This window comes from Pimephales promelas, chromosome 14, assembly GCF_988280905.1.
Source record: "Pimephales promelas chromosome 14, fPimPro1.hap1.1, whole genome shotgun sequence".
Classification (NCBI taxonomy): Eukaryota; Metazoa; Chordata; class Actinopteri; order Cypriniformes; family Leuciscidae; genus Pimephales; species Pimephales promelas.
In genome coordinates this window covers 14,569,803-14,590,864 of record NC_142782.1, presented here as the reverse complement: position 1 = coordinate 14,590,864, position 21,062 = coordinate 14,569,803, and the positions used below count along the sequence as shown (strand labels likewise).

At 38.4% G+C, this 21,062-nt stretch overlaps 1 long non-coding RNA gene across 2 annotated transcripts in view; it reads left to right on the top strand.

The window, feature by feature from the left end:
- The window catches only part of LOC148973697 (uncharacterized), a 53,286-nt gene that overhangs the window by 19,418 nt on the left and 12,806 nt on the right, over positions 1-21,062 (top strand). Inside the window, exon 2 of one of the 2 annotated variants that reach the window (XR_016146479.1) lies at positions 5,096-5,135. The exons of the other annotated variant lie outside the window; for it this stretch is intronic. This is a non-coding gene — a long non-coding RNA (uncharacterized LOC148973697). The remainder of the gene's footprint in view (positions 1-5,095; positions 5,136-21,062) is intronic. 2 annotated transcript variants of the gene reach the window in all.

The window sequence follows — 21,062 nt, the reverse complement described above, 5'->3', positions numbered from 1 at the left end:
ACATCTTCAGGAGTAGGCCCCTCCCCCTCATCCAAATCTTTCAGGAGGTCGGCCTGGTATGCCTGCAAAATCGCCATTGAGTGCAGACACGAACCAGCCCGACCCGCCGCCATGTAAGCCCTGCCCACCAATGCAGATGTCTCTCTGCAGGGCTTACTAGGCAACACCGGGGTCTTTAGGGAAGACGCCGATTCGGGAGAGAGATAGCTCGCTAAAGCCTCCTCCACCTTCGGCATCTTCCCATATCCCATATCTCGAGCCCCCATAACATTGCTGTAATCTATTACATTGGGACTCGAAATACGGGACGAATGCGGTCTTTCCCACGTTCTCGAGATCTCTTTATGGAGATCAGGGAAAAACGGCAGACCCCGGCGGTGAGGCTGTGACCTGCGCTGCAGGTAACGCTCGTCCATTTTACTGGTGACTTGCGTTTCCTGCTCATGTTGTGGCCAGCTGATGTTTAGTCTGGCCACAGCGCGTGTCACAACCTCCACCAGCTCCTCATAACCCAGGCCGCGTGATGGCGTGCTGAGATCACGGTCGTCCGCATCGATGCTGAGCACGTCCCCTTCCTCAGAAGTAGACAGCTCAAGCACCGGGACCTGATCGCGGGTAGGAGAAACCGCAGCGCGGGCTCCCACACCACTCTCAGAGGCTGCGGGACCAGCCGATGGCGAGCGAGAAAATGCCTCAGCATTCTCACTCTCCTCCGCCAGATCCCGCTGCGAACCCCAGGATCTCAGTCGCCGCATCGCCTCGACATATGCGGGACCGGAACCCTGGGGAACGCGAGCCTGACCGTGCTCGTCAAAGCACGCCAGCCGGGAGCGCAGCACTCTAATAGGCAAAGCCTCACACATTTCACAAGCAGCCCCCTCGAGAGCTGCCCGTGCGTGCTGCACTCCCAAACAATACACACATAGAGAGTGTGCGTCCCCACCCGTGATGAAACGAGGGCAGGGATGCACACACCTCTTGAATTGTTCACTGGCCATACTTTCTTTCAATAATAAGACAAACAACACCAAATAAGACAGACAGTTTCAACATAAAGCGCTTGCTGAAGAGCGAAAGCTAGTGTGTGTTGTGACAGCGTCACTTTTATACTTCCGGGTATGCCGTCACATGTTACGTCACGACGCAACACCAATCAGGATTGGATTAGTTTCATTCATACTTCAGAGGCGCACGCTTAGGGAGCGTCCCCAAAGAGTCGATTTTATCGACGCAGTGTTGAGTTCCCTCGATAGGGAACTTACAAACTGGACATGACTTAAAGAGTGATCCATAAAAGAGACTCAGTCCAGACAAATCCAGTTTATTAAGATCCATCAGAAACAGGTAACAATCTAATCCCATGTTTCTTCTCAGGAGAACACATGCAATCTTAGCCCAGCTCACATCCACACCATAGATTAATCTCCTTGCTGTCTGGTTTCGAAAAGCCTTTAATCTTGATTTGATGTCAATCAGCCCCTGGACTCCTTCTTGCCTTGGTAAGTATAGAACAGAAGCCTTCAACCAATGCTGTCCTGACCAGAAGAAGTCTACTATCCGCTGCTCTATTCCTTTCATCAGCTTTTTAGAAGGTTCTAGAATCATCATTTTGTGCCATAATGAAGAAGCAATCAGGGTGCGTTTCTCGAAAGCATCGTTAGCCAACTATGGTCGCAAGTTCCGTCGTTATCTGCATAGTTCAACGAGTCGGTGTTTCCCGAAACCATCGTTCAAACGGACATTCGTAAACAGCATAGCAAAGTTGTGTGGTTTGAACGACAGCTCTCGACCTGTGGTTAGAGGCATCGTTTCTATATTGCATCACATTTGGAGGTAATAAATCCTTATCTTGAGCAAAATAAGCAAGCTGACATTCAGTACAACCGGTGCCTTTTATTTAGAATAAATACAAATGTAATTTACGTCTTTTAGTTTGTCAAAAGATTTGAAGTAACGTGTTTGAAGAGTGCGCATGTGCGAACGTGCTCCACTATGTAAGAACGAGCCAAATATTGAGTCTGGTAATAAAGCAAAATAACTGAGAACAATTAGACATAGTCCTCAGATGACATGCCTGCAATTTATATGAACAAATCTAGCGTTAATTGGATCTCAAAAAGTTTCATTAAGAGTAGTTATTACTCCACCACATGCGAAACCAATGTGGTTGAACGATACTTTGCGACAGTGGGTTTCGGGAAACAGTCGTGACTAGCTAGTTGATTTATCCAACGATGCATCGTTCTATGGTAGTGAAACAGTGAACTACGTCGTTGTACGGGAAACGCACCCCAGGTAGTTACACACCAGAACCCCTCCCCCTATAGGACAGCTGAGGTTCCAGCGAGACAACCAGGCACACTCTTTTTCCACAAGGCCCTCCCAATTTTTATCTCTATGTTCCTCAATTCCTATAAAAAACCCTAAATACTTAAAACCTGTTCTCCCCCACTGTAACCCACCAGGAAGTACTGGACCTTTAGAACCCCTTCCACACCACAAAGCATCACTTTTGCCCCTGTTGACTACAGTGGACGAGGCTTTACCAAAACACTGTACCTGAATTTCACTTTCTTCTCTGATTGTAATTGTGAGATCATCAGCATATGGAGATAATTTAATAGAGTACTTAATGGTATTAACCTGTAAACCCATTAGTTCCCTTCTCAATTTACATAGCAATGGTTCAATTACGATACTATACAATTGTCCTGCAATTGGGCAACCATATAATACCTCTTCTTACATCTATAGGGATACTTAACCCACCACCCATTTTAATCATACCATACATGTTGCTTTGGTATAAATAATTTTGATGATTGAAATAAAAAAATTCTAAAACCAAAAGCATTAAGGGCATCAAACAAAAAAACATGATCAACCCTATCAAAAGCTGTGTTTCTTGATCTAAATACAAAAGGCCCAACTTAAGATCATTACAATTTGCATTAACAAAAACATCCCTAATTAAATGAAGATCATCTGTAATTAACTGATTTTTTTTTCAACACAATATGACTGATTTTTATGTACAATTTCATGTAAAACTTTGGTTAATCTATTTGCTAAAACCTTTGAAAACATTTTATAATCTGCACGCAACTGGTCTCCAGTTCTTTAGGAGTGCTAAGTCACCCTTTTTCAGGAGCAAAGACAAAACCGCTCTTTGACAGCTGGTTGAAAGATTTCCTTCATGATAACATTTCTGAAACACTTTAAAAAATTCCTGACCTACAGTTGGCCAAAAAGTCTTGTAAAACGCAGCTGAAAGTCCATGCATTCCCGGACAACGGCTAAAGATAGACTCATCACACCTCGAGAGACTTCCTCAAAAGAGTCATCATTCTTTAATGACAGTTTATTTTCTTCAGATATAACGGGTAAACCTCTTAACAGCCCAGTCCTGGAATCTGAGCTTTCAGCAGTATACAATTTGGAATAAAAGTCAACAGCAATTCTTCTCATCACCAGTGGTTCTGATGTGGCATGTCCATTATGTCCTTCAGTAAAATCATTTGTTTCTGCTGACCCACTTTATGCTCTGAGTGAAAAAAATAAGAAATGGGAGTAGGGTTGCTAAAGCCAAGTTCACACTACAGGATTTTAAGCCCTTTATGCCCGATTTGCAAATCGTGAGCTCGCCGACAGGTCAGGGTGTTATCGCGTGCGAATAGCGGACGATGAACGCTTGCCAATCTGTTAGTATGAAAGAGCCAACAACGCAGGGAAAACGCTCACAGACGCGTCGCCAATCCCCGGAAAAATATCTAGCCTGCTAGATATCCAGAGCCGTCGCACGACTCAATCTCAGTGATGTCATGAGTTCAGCCAATAATAGCAACGCATGGGTTGAGGACACCAGGTAAATCGTAGTTTTTATTTTTTTTTTGTGCATTTTTTTCTGAGAGCAGATCGTTGTGCAGTGTGCAGCACTAGTTTCAGTCTGACGTCCATATTCACGTGTTGTGTCATCTTCGCACGTGCTGTTTCGCGTCATTTCTGGTTCGTTTTATTGCTGGTTTTTCACGTTTTTTATGACAAAACGTGGTTTGAAGACAATATAGAATCGTTGGGTGACAGAATTGTTGTCAACTTGTTATTTATTCGATTATTTTCATGATTCAGACCGTACCATAGTACTGAAACAGCTCTCATAGTCAAAAATGATTTGCTCTTATCATCCGATCGTGGTTATATCTCTACGTATGTAGTGCATTGTCAACTCGTGTAGTGAGTTACCTCCTGTTGTGGATCAATCACGTTGTGTTGTGTCGTGTGAACAGCTAAACAACTTGAACACTCCTGATTTCACTGAGAGCACGTCATGTAGTGTGAACCGCACAGTTCAGGCTGACGTTTTAAAATCATGTAGTGTGAACTAGGCTTAACTGTCCCGATTATTGGGCCAAATTTATTTGTCCCATACTGGACCTCTCTTGTCCCGATTATTGAGTGCTGCGCTGATCTGACTGATACAACAGCAACACGACACTTGAGAATGACCGATCCACGACACCAGTCGTCACGCACATCCGAACACCCCCCAAGTCTTTTAAAGTAGCATCATCATTAACAGTCATATTTGTTTCAATGTCAGCAATTTCCGCTTCCAGCTGTAGGAGTATGCAGTATATTTTTTTAGAGAAATCTCTTATAGGCTTTGCCAATCTCCCACCACTGAATAATATTTTCAAAATTACTCTGTTCTATTTGACACCCCCCCCCCCCCCCCAAAAAAAAAAAAAAAAAAAAACTCAAAATATTCACAAAAAGACTTATCTTATAATAGTTTAGTATTCAGATGCCAATAATAGATCTTATGTACACTTTTAGACAAGGTAAACCCAACTGTAACAAGCTTATGATGAGAAAGACTGGATAATGTCTGTGTTAACAACTCTATTTTTCAGGTTACAAGATAAAAACGGTCCAAACGTGCAGCATTAATCCTCCCATTATTCACTTTGACGCATGTATATTGTTTTATAGAAGGGTTATTAACTCTCCACACATCAGAGAGACTGAGCTTTTTTAAAACACTAGCCAAACAGGAGGCTGACTGTCCATGTGGTTCTTCCCCGTTTCTGTCTAGAACAAAATCTACAGTGCAGTTCCAGTCCTCTCCTACAACAGTAAGAAAATCATCACTTTCTTCTTCTTTGATTATGCTTTCTACTTTAGCAAAGAATACCTTTCTTTCCACTCCAACATTAGAAGTGTAAATATTTACAAAAAATACATTTTAGATGACTGATTTCAGCCTTAACAATTAAAAACCTTCCTGGCACTACTTCTTTTTTTGGTAAAATTTTGACATTAGATAAAGGACAGCTACACCAGCACTTAAATTAGTACCATGTCTAAGAACATAGTCTCCCTTCCACTTTAGACCCCAATCAACTTCATTCTTGCAAGTGCTATGAGCAAGTGCCTTTCAATCCAATCATTTCTGAAAATAGTTCATTCTTTTTCCCATCCCACATCCCATTAATATTAAGAGTTCCCACCCTCACAGTCTCCATAGAGAAAAGAGAAAAAAAAGAAGAAAAAACAACAGAAAGGAAAGGTTTTCAGCCATAGTGATTATCTAAATTTTCCCCTAGCTTTTTACCAAGGTTTGTTACATGCTTTTTAAGGCAGTATCTTTTTTGCAGAGTAAGTTCCTCATAGCTGCTGACTTCATTGCTGAAACAATAAACTTTTCCGTATACGGGGAAAAAATCACTTGTCTCAACCCCCGTTTTAATTTTTGCTTGATCTAAAAAGGAATTGATTTGTTCAACAACACTATACAAATCCTTCTCAGCCTCTTTAGCCTTCTCAAGCCCCTCATCACAGTGCACTGCGAAACTAACACAGTCTCATCCCAAGTCGTCATATAACTGACGTCTTGGGACGTCTTTTGACCATACGTCAACATACCCTTAAACGTTGGTTAGTTGACGATCCCGGGCCGTCATACAACTGACGCTTTACCTTCAACGTCAGTTAGGTGACGGGGTAGGTTTAGGGGCACAGCGATAAACTAACACAGTTGCATCCCAACTCATCATCCATTTTCTCCTGAGAGCCAGCTACCTGTAAAACATCACTGCTCATACCTTTAACCTTCGTTTTCTTTCTGACATGAAAATCGTTTTCTGACATGAAAATCGCTTATTGCCCAAGTCTCCACACTCAAAGCATCTCAGACTCTCAGATCTAGCATATAGACCATAAAAGAGTTCTCTCCGTGAGTTACATGGAAATAAGCCTCCAGTGTCCTCTCCGGAGAGCTAAGAAACATGTAAACCATACGCCTGAAAGAAAGCACATGCTTTAAAGCGGCGTCTGTACATCCCATGGTACTGCTTTATCTTACCGAATCTTAGCAGTTCTTTAACAATGGCTTCATTTGAAATGAATGGAAGTGCATTAGAGACTAGAACTTTAGTTGCTGGAGTGGATAGCGGGGTTACCGGTACAAAAGTCTCTTAATAATCTTTATTAATTAAATAAAGATTAATTAATAAACAGGAGACAAATATAACTCACCTCTCCAGTGCATTAACAATGCCAAGAGGAAGAGGAGGAGACAAAACAGGAAATTTATAGGCTCATGATGACATCACAGCAATTAAAGGGGAAAAAAACAGATATACTGTATGAAAATAAACCATTTTGTGTAAATTATAATAAACAATACACATGTTTAAACAGTACACTTTCTGTACTTGTTACGTGTACTTACAGTACGAATTCAAGTGAACGTAGACAGTGTATTCAAATGGGATCCGTGTGTTTTAATTTATGTAATGAATGAGTGTTTTTCACATTTGATTGATTACTGTTGTTTTTGCTCTAAATATGTGCTGTGCTATTAAACAAAAGATAACATATGATAGATCAATATAATGAAGAGTGAAAGTAACAGAATCTCAAACAATGCATTTAAGCATGAAAATAACTGAAAAAAATATTTGATGAACAAATTAAGCCAACTAATATGATTTATATTATTTTTGTGTCTCTACCAATACGTTTAAACATGAAATACAGGTATCGGCTATGCCAACCCGGTCTCATTCCAAGACGTCATATAAGTGACGTTTTGGGACGTCTTTTGACCATACGTCAATATTCGCCTTTTTAGGGCCCCCTTAAACGTCGGTAGATGAGGTTATGGGATCCTAACTCTACCCCAGACCTAAACCTAACCCTAAACCTAACCCGTCACCTAACTGACGTTAAAGGTAAAGCGTCAGTTGTATGACGGCCCGGGATCGCCATCTACCGACGTTTAAGGGGGCCCTAAAAAGGCGGATATTGACGTATGGTCAAAATACGTCCCAAAACGTCAGTTATATGACTTTTTGGGATGAGACTGTGTTAGCTATACATTGGTATCAGCGAGTACCAAAAATGTATATATCGGGATTGGATTCATTCTGGAAAAAGTAGTATCAGTGCATAATGTCTAAAAATGAAAGCTTTAGCGTAATTTCGGCCGGGAAGACTCAATTGTTACGTCACTTATTACCTTTTCATCTATCCATTCGTGTTCTAATACTTGTAGTATAAAAAATCGGAACTGTTATTATAATACAGATAAGGTCTTCATGAGTCTTTATAAATATATTTATAGAATATCTAAAATACTTATAAATAAGTATAAATGGGGCTATAATTCATTATAAGCATGGTGTTCTTCATAGAAAGTGTTACCCTCTTCTGTTTCAGTCCTGCATTGTTTAATATTTGAAGTCAGTGTGTTCATGGTTGTGTTTCCTCCTTATTCTCTGGTTTAATGTTTTGATTCTTGGATTAAAGACCTATTTAAGTATCTTCTTCAGGATCGTGCACTTTCATTACAGGCAACGACCGTGAGAATATGACTGTATTCAAAATACTTTTACATCACGCACACATTCCTTTAGAATTAACAATGCGATTGCAGAAGGAAATACAAAATGGATCACTTTTACAACAACCAGTAGTGACACACTTCCTCTGACTTCCCTAGAGCTTGCTTCTGTTTTGTCCCTGGGCACACTGTTTCTAATGCACTACTCATTATAGAATATGGTGAAGAGCCTCTCTGAGTGTTTATTCATTTATTTTCGTGGAAATAGAAACGTGCCTCTCAAGTGGTTCCTTGCTATCTTCATACCACTACATCTAAATGCAACTTTTAGTAGATTATATTATTGTTATTTTTATTTATTTTTTTTGCATCCATTCATTTTACCGAAAGTCATGCTCTCCCTTTTATTGTGTCCCAGAGAGCCACTTCTGGAATTAGTGCTGCTTCTCCAAGTGACTTCCTCTGTTTAATTCTCAGCCTCTTCTTGACTATAAATCTGGCAGAAATTTTTACCCCTTCTTTCTCTCCTCTCTCTCTCTCTCTTTTTCGTTGTTCAGTAAATCTGTTTCCAGTTGTGGAGATATGATTGCATCAACACAGAGTACTTCTGGGTATTTTACACATATGTACAATAGACTCTCTCTGTAAGTTGTTGATGCTCCTGGTAATTTGCCATTTTACTGTTTACCAGTTCTGTTATTTGTTCATTTTAAAAAATGGCACAGTAGGGTGTATATCAGTTCTTCTGTTAAGTGCAAGCTAAAACCATTATTTTAGACGGTTGAATTAAACAATTTTTCCCTTGTCCGTTCTATCTGCAGATTGAAAAAGCCCGTTAGAGTTTTGAGATTATGGATGCAACTAATATTGATTGTTACATCCTTAACTCTCCAATTATCTTTGGGGTCAATTTAACCCCATTCGATGTTTGACGTCTGTAAAAACATAATTTTTTTTTTTTGCCTCAGATTTAATGACTTTTCCTACTTTAATGGGGACAACTCTGTAAACATAAAATTAACCTGCTAATATTTTTTCAAAGTCCATAAACATTTTGTAGCATCGGTGTTCCTTGGGGTCAATTTGACCAGGCTCTTTTAGATGTATAATAAAACAGAGGAAATATTAAAATTTGACACACATTTGTTTTGGTTGTATTATTGAGGTCACTATAACATGTTATAATTTGAATTTATAATGTTCTTTGTAATTTTATATATTCAAAATCAAATTAAAAAAAAACTTCCCTCTGTTTTAGGGCTCTAACCAAACAGAACCATCTCTGTAGTAGTATTGAGAACCATTAGTAATTCACATGCCATGTGACATAATTCTCAGGACAACTTATAATTCTTTCCCTGTGCCGTGGGGAGGGGAAAACGTCATTTTTGTGAAAACTTATTTCCCTTGCCATGGGGGAGGGGAAAACATAATTTTTGGGAGACTGACCCCAAACATAACTCATGTTACATGTTACTTGATAAAATAAATAGTTTTTCTCTCCAAATGTTATAGATTACAAAAATCTATACTTAGAAATATTATAAAACAAATGAAACACCAGATATATTTATACTTTTCCAATTTTAGGTCAATCAATCAAATTGACCCCAGTGGGTAAAAAGTGTTATCAGATTTGAGGGTAACAACTGAGTTTACACAAATGTGTATGATAATAAGATTTTGTAAAAAAAAAAAAAAAAAAAAAAGAGAATAATCTTCTTTCAGAAGTAAATGGTAATTACGATTTATTTAATACGATTGGTAATCTACTTTACTTTAATTCATTTTACAATGTAATTTATTCCTCTGATGGCAGAGCTGATTTTTTAACATCATTATTTTATCATTATTATTGAACATCTAAAGTAAGCTATCAAAATTAAGAGCGATATACCAATTTAACACTTTACTTATATTACTTACATTTAAATATTAGTGTATCTGGAATTAGCTTTTCTTACATGGCATTTTTGTTTTTAAGCATAAACCTCACAATTCAATAATTCAAGATAGTTGCCTAAAATATATAGACACTCAAGATGTACTACATGTTATACATATAACAAAACATCAAAATAAGTGCAATTATTTTAACAATAAATAAATATTTGCCAAGCAAATAGTTTTCTTTAAACTTTATATATATATATATATATATAAAACAGCAGATATCATATTTAGAATTAAGAAAGAATGACAATATACTGTACAAGCTGAATGACCATCTCTGAACAGCTCTATCACACAATAAGTCTGTTTATGCGAATTGCACACAGCGACTTTTTTAGAGAGTGTAAAGTTCGTCTTGTCTTTTCACACTTCATCACACTTCTGACACTGACAAGACAATGTAATGTATGGAGGCATTTTATACACATTATTCATTTATATGATATTATTCATCAGGGCAAGACAGGAGCTGTGTCTGAAATCACTCCCTATCCACTATATAGTGCACTATATCGGGTGTCGGCCATTTTGTAGTGGTGTCCGAATTCTGAGTGAATGACATCATTCCCTACATTCATTCACTACTTTTACCCACAATCCTCTCTGAATTCGAGTGTACATTCGATGTACACTTCCTGAAGCCCTATTTCCCACAATCCAATGCGGAGAGAACTGAGCGCGCATGAAACATTACATCCAGTGGAGGATTTGAAAAATATCCGTTAATCGTCGTTTTGAACATAATAACGGTCGCCGGAGGGCGCTCGACGACACGTCATCTGTGAACGTGAGAGTTAATGTACAATTTCAGTCAATGAAACGACAAAGCTGGCACGGAGGTATAATTACAAAATAAAGTCATTATGATTGTTATTGTTGTTAATATTATTTTATAAAGTAGGTAATGTAAGATAAAAGGAGTTTTATCAGTACGCGTGACGAAGCCTTTTCTGCGACAGCTCCAACTCTCCGACGCACAGTGTAAACGTCAGCGTCCGAATTCACTCACTTCATCTCGTTCACTCCTTGCAGATATAGTGCACTCAAATGCCATACACTATATAGGAATTAGTGAATGAGTGAACGAGTGAGCGGTTTCAGACACAGCTAAGGTGATGCTGAATCACGACTGCTGAAATTATTGCTGTTACTAAACTGAAAAAAAGAGACAGCTGCTAGATAGGGAGGATTCATAGCACCTTCACACACACTCACTTTCTATTAGCAGTCCAAACTGTCATATAAAGAATCAGGGCCAAAAAGTAACTTTTTTTTTCGCAAACAGTTGTCAAAAGCGCATTAATTTGCAAGCCAGCCACAAACTGTATTTTTCCCAGTTTTTCTAAATGTTATTTTTTTTTGTGCATAATACATGGCTGGCGACTTCTATAATATAATTATTTTGTAGATTTTTATATTTATTTTTCTTTCATGCATTATCATACATTTTCCTCTTTGGCATAATGTGATGTAAAAGTGGGTGGAATCATGGAACGTAGCCACAAAAATGGAATTCCCTGTGGAATGAAATTTGGCAAAGTTTGGATAATACGTCAAAAGTAGGGCTGGATGCTTAATCAAATCACGTTATGGGCCATGTCTGTAAATATTAGTCTGGCGTCTCAGTATATGAGGGTATGAACAAATGGACTTCATCTTGAGAGCTTCTCATGTCACGTCACATAATTTGATTTCATTTGATAAAGCTACTGTCAGATACACACAGAAATTTGAGTCTTCTCTACAACCCAAAGTTTGGATTTGTAGTTCGGTTTAACTTGTAGTTAGGTTTAACTTTTAACTTATCCAATAAAAAATTACAAAAAAAATGCTATTTGGTGAAAAAATGAAACAGATTTCATATGACATAATCAACATCATGACATCATGACAAAAGTTACCACAGGACCAAAACATTTTTTTTTCTTTTCTTTTCTTTTTTCTTTTAGTGTTTTACTGTTACTGTTTTAATAATATTCCCCTAAAAAGCTTAAAGTTGTTGAAGCTTAAAGCTTGAAGTTGACATTTTTATTAATGGTTGTCTTGTGTGTCTTTTATTTGAATCACGTATGTCTCTTACATCATTGGGGGTTCTAACTTTTGTAATATAATTTGATTCAAACCATATATCATGTAGCTGTTCCCAACCATCTGGAAAGTTGGTGCTTGGCAGGTGTTAAACCCACAAGAAAAATCACATTTGGCTTGTGTTTTATTTAGGGACGTGAAATTTTGATGAAGGCAGGATGAAGGCAGAAAATATGGTTGGATCATAAAATCATTACATTACAACATGGCAAACATGGTTTTGCCTCAGGTGTGTTGACCCTGTTCTTGGAAAAACCCTCTGTTTCTGATGAAATTTGCAGTCCATTATCACAAGCATTAGTGAAATTACAACCATCTGCGTACGTGCGAATGTTCATGTGTACGAAGACACTGATTTCGAGAGAGTAATAATTATTGGACGTGAACATTAGCGTTCCTCATGCATTTAACTGGGTGGCTGTTCGGATGAGTCATTGTATAAATAGCAATATGTTGTGTGCTTTCCTGTTTTGTCAATGTGTTTTCAACAAATACCCATGTGTTCATGCAGATGACTATTTTCCTGGTGTGTATCGTCTGTGTGTTTGCACACTCTCTCTGGGGACTTGGTCCCTCTATAAATATCACTGAAGGGAAGACTTCCCTTCCCTTGGTCAGACCTTGCACTAATGTGCTGTGATGCCGTTCAAATACGTGGATATTTCTTTATACAGTTTTTCTTCAGTATCTTGGCGTGATTATGAATGAGGATTTTTAATATATATTTATGTTTTTATGCATGCATTTGAATTATTATGTTTTTGTTAGTGCATTTGTTTCCATACTTGCTTGTCTGTGCGTGTTTTGAACTCCCTGAACATTAATCAGAGAAGTTTCCCCCTGTGATGGTCCTGATTTACCAATGGCCATCCATCAAAACCAGGAATACTGCCTTCTGATTGGCTTAGTTAGTGGAAGAGAGAGTAGTTTTTGTATGTTTAAGTTTTCCACGTGTAATTGTTGCATTTATTTGAGCACTGTTGATTTTTCTTGCATTGGGAACATTTCTCAGGGATTTTGTTTCATGTTATGCACAACTGCACTCGGGGGCTGATGTTTTGCTCAAGCATACAGACATCCGCCATGCTTCGGTTTGTTTTTTTGCCCTTTTTATGCTCTACTCTCGCCAATAGCTGTTTATTGTGTGTTTGTTTGTGTTTATCTTTTGTATTTGAGTGAAGTTTTCAGTAAATCAAGCCTATTACTTGTTGACATTTGTTGCTTCTGTGTTACAGAACATTAGCTGAATATTAAATAAAAACTAGAGCATGCCACAAATTAAATATGTGTAATACTGTTTTTAGCAGATTTAACACATTTATTCACTTTGACATTATAATTGTTTCTTTTTGTTTTGTGTGATTACTAAAAAAATAACCAGAACATTCAGAGTCAATTCGTTATTTTCAATAAAAACATATAGTAATAATGTACATTCATAAATAAGATGGGATGTTTAAAAAAAAACTCTTTGCTCTCTCTGTTGTGTAATTTACTTATCATTGAAGTTCAAATAATAAAATATCTCAGTAGAATGAACAACAGCGGAGGGCAGAGGCATTTTTTACACATGTAAGTTTATGTCCATTACACTCATTGGTCTTTGTTGATACTGAGTTCTTTGTTTTAATTATATATATATGAAGAGTTCAGATGCAAAAGCCTCTAAATGCCATTTGAAATTTTCTTCTTGAATGATGATTTTTATCAAACTTGTATATTTAAGTTCAGTGATCTCACTTAAATGGCAATGATGAATACCTATTAATTGTTATTTAAGTGAAATTACTGAACTTAAATATACAAGTTTGATAAAAATCATCATTCAAGAAGAAAATTTCTAATGGCATTTAGAGGCTTTTGCATCTGAACTCTTCATATATATATATATATATATATATATATATATATATATATATATACAGGGGACTCTGCCAGTCTGTCCAGCTTCCTCCCCTGCCATCGGATCCAACTCACCACCAGGGGGTGATCAGTGGACAGCTCCACCCCTCTCTTCACCCGAGTGTCCAAGACATATGGCCGGAGGTCGAATGAAACGACCACAAAGTCGATCATCGTCCTCTGGTCCAGGGTGTACTTGTGCCATGTGCACTGATAGACACTCTTATGCTTGAACATGGTATTCATTATGGACAAGCTGTAACTAGCACAGAAGTCCAATAACAGAACACAGCTCGGGTTCAGATCAGGTTCCTCCCAATTACGCCCCTCCAGGTGTCACTGTCACTGGGTGTTAAAGTTCCCCAGTAGAACGACGGAGTCGCCAGTCAGAGCACTTTCCAGCATCACTCCCAGAGACTCCAAGAGGGCGGGGTACTCTGCTCTGCCATTTGGCCCGTAGACACACACCAGTGAGAGACCTATCCCTGACCCGAAGGCGACCCTCTTGTTCACCGGGGTGAACTCCAACACAATTGGCGGCTGAGCTGGGATGCTATAAGCAAACCCACACCAGCCCGCTACCTCTCATCATGGGCAACTCCAGAGTGGTAGAGAGTCCATCCTCTCTCAAGGAGTGTGGTTCCAGAGCCCAAGCCGTGCGTGGAGACTATTGCTGCGTCCCAATTCGCATACTATCCGTCCTAAATAGTATTCGAAAATAGAATTAGTGCGTCCCAAACCGTAGTATGTTGAAATGAGTGTTTCAAAGATACCCGGATGGTCTACTTTTTCCGGTCAGAATCCGAAGTGTAGATCGATGCACACTCTTACGGCTGATATTGCCCACAACTCATTGCGCGTTGGACGAGGATTCGGTTAGAGAACTACAAACACGAGTAAAAGGTGTTAAAATAACTACAGACATGGAGGTCGCGCGAGTCCCGCGGTTATGGGTTATGTTGAGAGGTTTAGATAAAGAGGTTGGAGTGATTAATTATCACTATCTAACCTAACGAAAATAATTTATTCAATGTTCTCCACATTATATTGCATCTGTAGCAGCATTGTGGACTTTTGTAAGGATACGTTTAGCCATTACTTTTTAAATGCATCATTATATTAAAATAGCAAAACACGAGGAAGTATCCGCATTAAAGACCCACGATTGGCAGATGAACGTGCTCCCGAAACGGTAGGAAATCAAATTAGATTGAATGGAGGATTTTAACTGTGACAAGATGATTGACAGGCCAGTTTATGGTGACAGGATGCACGCAGCACGCGACAGCGCTGTCCGTTAAAGATGACGTCATAGTACGTCCCAAAGCTTGCCTACTCTTTTGCTACACACTCAAAAGTATGTACTTTTTCTTCACAAAAAGAGGACATACTTTTAGGGCGTAGTATAAGTAAGGTCGGTCGGTACGTCTCAACCTCATGCACAATCTCAGGCTCCTTTCCCGCCAGCGAGTTGACGTTCCACTTCCCTAAAGCTAGTTTCCGTGTCCAGGGTTCGGGTTGTCGGGGCCCCTACTTTCGACTGCCCCACGTCACTCATTCGGACTGAGCCCGACCAGGCCCCATGGGGGAAGCCCGGCAACCAGGCACTTACATTCGATCCCCAACCCTGGCCTGACTCCACGGTGGAGGCTTGGCTCCAGAATGCCGGGCGACGTCACAGTCCTTGTTTTTGATCCACTCTTAGTCTGACCTGTCACCTAGGAACTACCTTTTCCCTTTGCCCTGGAAACATAGCTCCTAGGATCATTCGGCTACTCCAACCCCTCCACCGAGATAAGGTGGCAGTTCAAGGAGGGGTGATTGTTATTATTATTATTATTTAATTATTTAATTTTTAAAATGATAAAAACTCGTTCAGTATTTAGTTATCATGACCACTTGCCTGCCTCTTAGATTATACATCATAAGATATTGTGCCACAGACAGGTCTTGTTTAGGACCATTTATCACAGTGTCACAAACAGAACTTCAAAACCTCAATCCTCCCTTTAATCTTCAGATATCAGAGCAAATTAATATAAATGGACACATGGAGGCCACCAGCTGCACCATATTGGCACAAAAAGCTATTTAAACGTGTTAAACAGTCTCATCTTAATAGTAGATGTTTTCATCTCATCTCTGTTTTGATCTAAATGAGACAACAAAGACTTAACCTAAATCTTCCATAAAGTATTATAGGGCAGTATGAGTAGACATTGGTTCTTCAAGCTGAGTTTGTTTGGTAAAGGGATTCTGAGACTCCAAGGGGGGTTATCTTCATGATGTGCACAACTGCCTCTAACACTATGTGACCCTCGTAAAGCTGCCCCGATTAGTTTGATGGGCCTTATGTGTCCTCGGGTCCTTCATGTTATAGCAATGAAAACAGTCACTGCCATGTAAGCGTCACACTAAGATTCTATGCACATGTGTGTTCGTGTGTGTGTGATTCTTCAATTTACTGCAGAGGATTACGGTTTTCACATTCTGTATTCTGGCAGAAGCGTGTATGTGTAAAAGAAGGGGGGGGGAAAGAATGGAATGGAGCTTGTGTTTGTACAGTCTGTGTATCTGTTTCACCTGGCCAAGCATTGTGGGTCTGCACTAACCCGATAATACCTCAGTCAACATGCTACGCTGGCTTTGAGAGGCAGAAAAGCACTGGAGTTAAATGAGCTTATTATTCATAGAAGCAACTACTTGTCTTGATGTCGAAAAGTGGCATTGGAGTTTTTAATTAGGTGTTTTTCTTTATGGTTTCTCAGAGATCATTAAAGGAAACAGTGCAATTTGGAGTCTCGTTCTTTACTGTTGCGGAGATATAAAGAATATAAAGAAAACAATTGATGTGCGTTTTAACATTGCTAAGAAAATTTCCGCTCCTCCGTGAGAGATATCAGACCAGTGCCTCTCACAGGTGTCGCTCATCGGTAATCACGCCACCACCCTCGCGCTGTTCTCCCGCGGCCCTAGCCTCGTTCTGCTCGCCAGAGTAAACAAAATGAATGGCGACTGTAGAACGCAAAAGCCGAATGCCGGGCATTTTGAGCGATCTCGAAACACATTTTTGGCGAGACTCATCTCAGAGACTCGCTAGTAGCCTAGACTGCGCTTGTTTAACTACTGCGCTCTGTAACTGTCCTAGGCCAACAAAGCAAGTGCATTCTGGGAGTTGTTGTCTTTCATCCACATAAGCCAAAAATACATTTATTTTCTGGCTTTTCTCAGTCTAGAAAGCTCCAAATTCACATTCCTTCTACGTAAATGACCAATTTTAAATACACATTAATATTTCCAGAGGTGAAGTATGCCTTTAATGTTCTATAAAACGCATTTATAAAAGCTACTTCAATGTCCAATTTAACTAAGCCCTAATCCTGATTTAAACTAAGCCCTGTCTGTGAAACCAGGTCAAAATTTCATCAAACTGACTTTTTGAAGAACTTATTGTTTTTCCACACACATGCTTGTAAATACATTGTACAGTAGCACATAAATATTTTTAGGCGTAAATGTGAGTGAGTCACACTGTTGAGCACATTGTCAGTGGATGTAGGAGTTGGGTTGAATTTGAGTAACTTGACCTGTACTGTACGGCCTTTTTGGTATCTAAAGAGATGCTTTTTATGGACAGATCGTATATCCTATTTTTTTTTAAGGCAGACAGAAAGTGAGAGCCAGCGGTAAATTACATCGCAGGTGACAATTAATTTTTAATCAGTATAGAGTGAGCTGTCTAAAAAAAAGATCAACATGATCACATTTGGTTAAACTCATATACGATGTTCATTTATATAGAATCTAAGATATGGTTTATATTAATCACTTTACTCTGTATAATTGAGATCCAAAAATAAATAAGGTAATTCAACGAATATATCTGAATGCAGCTAAATCATTTTCATGCAACCACTTACCTTAGAACATTTAGTAAAATCAAAAGCACAAACAGTGTGTACTGTACGTTCGGTCCACTTTGGGTGATAAATATGTTAATTCATATATTCAACCCATCACTTTTTCTCCTGTCTGCTTTTATTCTGCTCAGGCATAAGCAACATCAATCACATTTGCATTACAAATGTAATATCTGGGGAAAGAACTGATTTGATTACTGACTTCACGGCAGAAGAATTTATGGTGGTACCCTGGAAATCCAGGTCCTTTTAGCCAGTTTTTGATGATTTTACGTATCTAATTTCATCTGTTTATGAGGGACATGAATAACAAAAATTGTCAACAGTTGCCCAAGCTCAAAATATCGTGACACAAGCATTCATCAAAAACAAGCTCTGTGTTCCCAAACGACATGAACACATTTTATTTCCTTCACCCTCTATTCTGAAGAGTCCGAGATTCTGAATTAAAGGATTTGTTTTTAATTCATTTGTCTTTTTTTATGCACAACATAATCAAAAGTATTGGGACATCTGACCATTACACTAACAGGGACTGTAATGACATCACATTCTAAAGAAATAGAAATTAATAGTAGAGCATTTGCGAGGTTATGCACTGATGTTGGACGGAAAGGGTCTGGCTTGCAATCTCCATTCCATTCTTCCCAGATCGGGGCTCTGTGTGGACCAGTCAAGTACTTTTTCACCCAAATTCATCCGACCACGTATTTATGGACTTGTCTTTGTGCACAGAAAAGGACCTTCCCCAAAATGTTTATCAGCCAAATAGATTTTTACTTTGTTTATATTAAAAAAATATTTTTATTTTTTAATATAATATAAAATATAATTATAATAAAATATAATTTATTATTATTTTATTAAAAAATATACTTTTATTTTTTTACCTAATGGTACTGATAAATGTTTGCAAATGTTACAAACATTTGCCAACTTTTTTTCACAAATGTTTGTAAAGTCAGATTGCATGGCTAAGTGCTTGATTTTATACACCTGTGGCAATGGGTCTGACTGGAATAAATACTGAATTAAGTCATTAAGAAGTGTGTCCCAATACTTTTGTCCATATCCCCCCTGTCATTGTAAACCTTAAATGTATAGTTGACACAAAAATGAAAATTCTGTCATTAATTACTCACCATCATGTTGTTCCAAACCCGTAAGACTTTTGCCCATCTTCAGAACACGGATTAAGCAGCGGAAAGAGTGAGAAGAGAATGCTGAGAGCGGAGAGCGCAGGCAAATTGAGACACTAGTGAATTGAGATACTAGTGAATTAAGTTCAAAGTGTGTGCAACTTTGAGTTTGTTCAGTTTATTTTTGGTTGAAATAAAAACCCAAAGTCTCCACAAGCCAACCCTTTTCCTCTTCCTTCCCTGAAACTTGAACTTTGCTACAGTAAATAAAAGCCTAAATTTAATATGTCCATCATATAAAGCGATCAAGTCTATTCAGAAAATTTGGACTAAACCACTCAATTTATTTGGATTATCTATTTATGAACTTTTTAACGTGTCAAAGAGGTAGTTCCGTCGCTGTCAGGGACAGAAAGCTACCAAAGAGTATTTGTTACAGTATTTATCCACAAGTTTCCTACGCCCCATGAGGCCTTGCGTCAAAAGTGGGCGTGACTTCCGGTTGGAAGTAAACAAAGCGCGATTTGACATGCTTGACACTCGTTCATTCAACAGTTGACAGTCATTCAAGTTATAGCGATCCAAACTAGCTAACGATGTGGGAACACAACCTCAACCAAATTCAAAAGGGTGAAATAACAGTACCTTTACCATCCGCAGTAGTTGATTGGGAGTATTATAATAACATTATTAATAATCAATACTCATCAAGGCATGGTGACAGACAGTTGTGTGAGCTGACAAACAATTAAAATAAAAAATACACAGTCATTGTGCTTTGGAGTTTATTCAAAATTATAAATGAATGTGCTACTTGAATACATTAACTGGCACATTTGGTATTCTGTCAACACAGGCTTTGATCCTGAGTTTAGGTGTAACATCAGTAGAAAACAGCCAATCACATGCTGATAGAGTTTATAGAACATTAAGAATTTAAACAAATGTACACAGGAAGATTCATCGTCTTTTGGGAGATGATGGAAACTACAGTCGTTGGCAGGATCAGAGACGGGCTCTGGCAGAATCACTCTGATTTCGTTTTCAGCTTATGTTCAAAACAATCCCGTTTAAGCCACTAAATTAGTTTAGTCCGGTTATACATACAACCGCGAGCAGCACATGTTGTCCATGAGCTCCGTAACGACATCTCCCATAAAGATTTGCGTCTTTAAATAGTAAAATAATTCTCCGAAAAACAGCTAGCCTCTTCGCTAACTAACACACAAAATACCATTGGAGTGCTACTTCCGCCGCCTCACCGGAAGTTTCACCCACTTTATTTTTTACAGGAGCGCCCCTCGGAAACTTGTGGATAAATCTTTGTTAACATTAATAAATAAAAATACATTTTCATTGTTTGATTATCTCAGTTACCAATGTATATACAACTTTTAATTACTTTAACAGTAAATAAGATTATTAAATGCTTCAGAAGTATTGTTCATTCTCAGTTCATGTTAACTGTTAACTAATGAAACTGTTAAAGTGTTACCTGATTGTTACATCTGTCATTTCAACTTTGAAGTAATTATTTTTACAATGATTATAATGAGTGTCTGTGAATTTCAGATCAAATTCTTTTGGTTCTCTAGCTCAGTTTCTATATTTACTTAATGATGCTGCCACTCGATTTTTAAACTCCCAATGTGATGGTTATACTCTTATTTGTTGCTGAAATAGCATAAAATTAGAGAAAATATTACATAAACATCAGAGTGGAACAAGATCACATATTCAGCTACATTATGATTGTACTTTTGAACCTGCCTTGGCCATATAGAAGAGCAAATGTAAACCCTTAATCTTTGAGAGTGATTCAATTTGCAGGAAATGTTATTTTAAATGATGAGAGTGGTTCATAATGTGAGTTGAGAGAGAGGAGAGATTGTGAAAGTTATGTAGTGTGGTGAAATAACTTTTTATTTAAAAAAAAACAAATGTTGTGGAAGACACCATGTCTAAGCTGTTATCAACAGGAGATGATGGCAAGAGCAGATGGCCAATCTAAAATGAGAACTTTAAATAACACAGCGTTATATAAGTACTTCAGAGGATGAAGTGCTTCTCTGTATCCGTTTTAGTCACAGGACCTTTTATTCACTGCTGCCATATTTATGACATTAGTGGGGGAAAACAATGGCAGAGGACTCACAAACATCTGACAAGTATTATCATATTATAGAAAACCGTATTGATTATTGGTTTTAATTC